Raw genomic sequence first — 5,857 nt, 5'->3', positions numbered from 1 at the left:
TTTCATCGCGCACACGAATTTTGTATCATCATCTTATTGCAATAAATAAGATAAAAACTGTACATATTTGGTCATCAACTAAATCTTAACGAAATTCACAATTTCACGTTTAAACCCGTAGATACTTGAGCCAACTAGAAAGAGCAATACTCGCGACCTAACCTCTACAAACAGTGAATATTGACATTTGAGCATCTGGTGGATGTAGGAATAATGTACTCGGGGAAGAGACCAGAAAACAAAAGACTGGCGTACTGAAGATGAACATACGAAGAGGTAAGAAAATTCCCAATAGAAATACCATGGAGACCAGAACTCTTAGGGAAAAGGATGTAACAAGACATGATGAACTACAGCACACGGAAGTCTCAGACAGCAGTAGATAAGTGTGTCCTGCTGCAAAAATAAAACCATAAAATGTTATGGAGAAACTCATTCCATTCATCTGGGTTCTAGGAGTCTCGGACCGTGAACCCCCCATGGTTCAATCAGGCTTGTCAGGAGGTAAAGCAGCCGAGTACAAGGCCACTGAGAAAATTCAGGAATAAGAGAACACCAGAAGCACCGTGATTTCCTCTCTTTATGGTGTATAACACGTCACTACAAACTGGATGGCTGCCAAAAAGTTGGAAGACAGCTAATATAGTCTCGACATACATGTGGGGAGACAGACATGAGGCACACCTACACGACAGCGTCCCTAACCTGCATACCAAACAAAGCGGTGAAGATTACTTGGTCAAAAAATCAATAGATCGCCTGGAGAGAAGGAACTTTTCAACATCACAAGCACTGGGTCAGGAATGATAAATCTTGCATTGCACGTTAAGGGAATTTTATGACCAGGTGACAAAATTTAAACAAGCCAGAGATGGGTGGGATGACTGCATATTTCTGGATTGTTGGAAAACCCTTGACACAGTACCCCACAAGGGAATATTGCGTAAGTTGGAGAAGCAAGCGTGAGTGACAGAAGGTGCTGCAGTTGATAAGCAACAGAAGACAGGGAGGTACAGTAAGAGGCAAAGATCTCGGAGAGGCGAGTTGTCACGAGCGAAGTCTCACAGGGTTCAGTTCTTAGACCTATCCTGTTTCTCAATGATCTTTCAGAGGGGAAAAAACTCATTCCTCTTAATGTTTGCTGGCGATGTAAAAATTACGAGAAGCATTATGACAGACGAAGACAAGATGATCTAGACAAACTGAAAGAATGGTTCAACAAATGGCTACTAGAGTTTAGCTCAAGTAAAAATACTGTAACTAGGTGCAAGGAGCAGAAGGCCAAACACAAGGTACCAAATGACAGATGAAATGCTTTAAGAAACTGACACAGAGGAAGATTTCTGGTTGATAGCATAACGAACGTATTTTCTGAACCCACATATAAAAGACATAATCAGCGACATACGGGAGAATGACTAACGTAACTGCTTTAGAAATGTGTGTAAAGAGTCAGTCAACACCTGATATAACATATATGTCAGACCAATCCTGGAATATGCGGTTCCAGCGTAGTGTCCCTATCTATTCAAGAGCAATACAAAACTGATTGTTTAATGGCGTGCGACTAGTCCCAGAACTGAGAGATATGAGTTACGAGGAAAGACTGTAGAAATTAAACCTCACGTTGCTGGAAGACAGAGGAGTTTGAGGATACATGATTACTACATACCCAATTCTCAGGTGAATTAATAGAGAAGAAAAAGAAAGACTATTTTCCACGGATGGAACACGAACAAGGGGACACGAATGGAAACTTTTGTATCTAAATGAGCCACAGAGACATTAGAAATATATATATTCCGTGTCAGAGTAGTTACCAAATGGTAACTACTGACCTCACCGTACCTACGTCACTTGGATGTGACGTAGTGGAGGCAGGCTCCATACACAATTTCAAATATAGCTATAGGAAATATAGCATACACAATTTCAAATATAGGAACCTGTAACACCAGTTGATTGCCAGTCGAGAGGCGGAACCAACGAGCCGAAGCTCAACCCCTGCAAGCACAATTAGGGGACAAGGCTCAGTTTCACTCACTCTCGGTTCCTCTTTGCCGCGTTAAGTTGCAACAGAACACTTTCTCCTTGAATCCCATTATTAATACCACGATCAGAGCTCAAGACGTGGACCGAGCACGCTGCCTCCACAACACACAGCTCGCCAAGCGCTCAGTTAAGACCTGTATTCCACTCAGGAGGCCTGACCGCTGCCGCTCTACATTGATCTATTGTCTTTTATGCCATAGCTACAATTGAAATCTTTGGGAGGACTTCAGCACTAGAGCTACCGGCGTGAGAGAGGGAGGGGGGGCTTGGATCCACCTGATGCAACACATCTTTCCCCCACTTCCCTCATGACCTACAATATATGAATACTGTATAATACCAAACTAACAAAATGCAGGAGCGGAGCGAATTGACAAACACAACTCGCTATTCTCTTAGTGAGATTATATATACATATATATATATATATATATATATATATATATATATATATATATATATATATATATATATATATATATATATGTATATATATATATATATATATATATATATATATATATATATATATATATATATATATATATATATATATATATATATATATATGTCGTACCTAGTAGCCAGAACTCACTTCTCAGCCTACTATGCAAGGCCCGATTTGCCTAATAAGCCAAGTTTTCATGAATTAATTGTTTTTCGGAAACCTAACCTACCTAACCTAACCTAACCTAACTTTTTCGGCTACCTAACCTAACCTAACCTATAAAGATAGGTTAGGTTAGGTTAGGTAGGGTTGGTTAGGTTCGGTCATATATCTACGTTAATTTTAACTCTAATAAAAATCAATTGACCTCATACATAATGAAATGGGTAGCTTTAACATTTCATAAGAAAAAAATTAGAGAAAATATATTAATTCAGGAAAACTTGGCTTATTAGGCAAATCGGGCCTTGCATAGTAGGCTAAAAAGTGAGTTCTGGCTACTAGGTACGACATATATATATATATATATATATATATATATATATATATATATATATATATATATATATATATATATATATATATATATATATATATATATATTGGTGTATACTGGCAGCAGGTTTTCTTTCAACCATGTTTCATTGAATATGACCGCATATTCTGTATTTATTATTTTCTGGTTTAGGGCTTCTATCCCTCTAACTATTTTCTTAGCATCAGGGCTTAATTGAATCAGGGCTTCTTAGCATCAGGGCATTTGAGCAGAGTTCCGTGCTGCGTTTCACTTACGAGATGGAAAAGGATGGGAAGCTGCCCTTTCTAGATGTAACAGTCATGGAAAAGAGCGGAGGTTTCCACACTGCAGTCTACACTAAGGAAACGAACATAGGAATGTGCCTAAATGCCAACAGCGACTGCCCAGACAGGTACAAGAGGAGTGTTGTTAACACATATGTCGACCGTGCTCTCAGCCACAGCTCAGAATGGAAGCAAGTCGACGAAGAACTCTGTAGGGTAAGGCAGGTCCCAGTCAACAACGGCTTCTCCAATGGTTTCGTCGAAGACATCATAAGAAGGAAAGTGAAACGCCATGCAACCTCTGAAGAGACAACTAACACAACACCTATACCCCCTATTAGACTATTTTACAGGAACTTCTTTTCCACAGCTCATAAAACGGAGGAAAGGGTCCTGAAAGATATTGTTAATAGAAACGTTATCCCTACAGACAAAAATCAGAGGATACAACTGACGATTTACTATAAAACCAGAAAAACGGCCAGCCTACTCATGAGAAACTCTCCAGACACAAAGCAGAACGCTTTAAAAGAGACCAACGTCGTCTATGCCTTCAAATGCCCTCTTGGGGACTGTAAGCTCCAAAAAACCCAGTATATAGGCAACACAACAACATCTCTTTCTAGGCGTTTAACGATGCATAAGCAACAAGGCTCCATTAAGGAACATATAATCTCTTCCCACAACCAATCCATCGCCAGAGAAATCCTAGTAAACAACACAGAAATCATCGATAGATACAGCGATAGCAGACGGCTTGACGTTTGCGAGGCACTACACATTAAGAAGTCAACACCAGCAATCAACAGCCAATTAATGCACAACTATATTCTACCCACCTCAAGACTCCGCCACAATATAGAAGCATCAAGAAATATGGACCAATAGGCTTTCTACAATCACTTCCATTCAATACCCATTGTTTCGTGTTCTGTCTTGTGTTGATGAATTTAATACCCTATTAAATACCACCTCACCCCATCCACCTCACTCAAATGTAGATATAAACAAATCGGAGATGTGTAAGTTCTATTCAGTTGTGTATGTGTAAACTAAAGTCTTTGAAAATGTAATAAGTTTTACGAAACGCGCTCAAGTGTCGCGTCAGACTAGAAATAAAAATGAATTTTGGAGAATTGATTTTTTAATTACCATCAACAGTGAAAAGAAATGTACGAAAGATTGAGAAAATTCGTGTTAGAATTATTAATCTTACTTTTTCGGTCATATTTAATAATATATGTCTACAGGAAAGACTGCTACCAAAATATACTAATATATATATATATATATATATATATATATATATATATATATATATATATATATATATATATATATATATATATATATATTGTGACGGAGTTCCGCCCCCCCTTATAATTCTCCCACGCCTGCAGTAAGAGTCATGTCTACTTTTCCCAAGCGTTCTCTACGTTGCAGGCTACAATTTGATATATGGGAGAGAGTGAAGTGTTCTCGGAGAGCCGAGAAATTTATGAAATAGTAATATTTTGGCCTGTGGTTTAGGCCCTTTAGGGAGCCAAGATGGCGCTTACCTCCCTGATCTCCCGCCAAAACCGTGTGACGTCAGTGGCACCGGATTGGTCACCGACAGCAATGTGGCACCGGGAGCCAATGAAAACTTCCCGTAGCGAAAGTGACGTCACGAAGGAAGGGGGTCCGGCCCGCGAGCCGGGCTGGCGCCAGCAGTCAGACACGACACGTCATAGAGGTCGGACGTGCGACGAATGGTCCTGTCAGTTGGACAGTTGTTTCCCGCTCCCGTGGACTTACGCGTCACCTGAAGTCCGCCAGTACTCTGAGAAGTCTTCCCTAGTTCATGTGTTGAACCAGAAGAGGGAATTGACGGTTATTTGAGCAACAAGTGCTCCAGTCAGGTGCTGTGCAAGAAGCAGTGAAGCCGTGCAGTGGCGTCTGTGGCAATTCACCAGTTCGTGACAGCGTAGTGGCAGACAGAGCCACTGGGTAGCTGAGGAAGAGAGGACTATTTGGGGAAACCGGACGACTGTAGCTGAGACGTAGGCGACAGCCGTTGCTGGGAGAAGACGACGGCCAGGAGACCGACTCCAACCTTCAAGAAGTTAATAAGGAGGACGGACCTGCAGTGAGGAGGCACGGAGACGACGCGCTAAACGGTGGGACGACGAGAGGCTCTGGTAGGACACGACGACGTGTAGTGTGGGGGCGTTCCCGACACGAGGACCAGGAGCTACATCTCGACTCTTATCGGAGGATAGGGTGAAGTAGGTGTTTCTAGTTCCCTCCCCATTCCCCTTTAGTTAGCTATATTATTCGGCTATATTATCTAGCCTGAGGATTTTATATGTCATGAGCAAGTCTCACCCATGTCACGATAAAGCACCAGTGTGCTAGACAGTACTATCAAGAGTACTTGTAATATTCATGTTGATTATTGGTGTGTACAGGCACCAGGAACAAGTGATAAATTTACTGTGTTGTGTATATCTTTCTATAGATTTTGATATGAACATATAGTGGTAAATTATATATAATATTATGCCAGTATTTGAA

Source organism: Procambarus clarkii, chromosome 41 (assembly GCF_040958095.1).
Source record: "Procambarus clarkii isolate CNS0578487 chromosome 41, FALCON_Pclarkii_2.0, whole genome shotgun sequence".
Taxonomy (NCBI): domain Eukaryota; kingdom Metazoa; phylum Arthropoda; class Malacostraca; order Decapoda; family Cambaridae; genus Procambarus; species Procambarus clarkii.
This window is presented reverse-complemented; position numbering follows the sequence as displayed.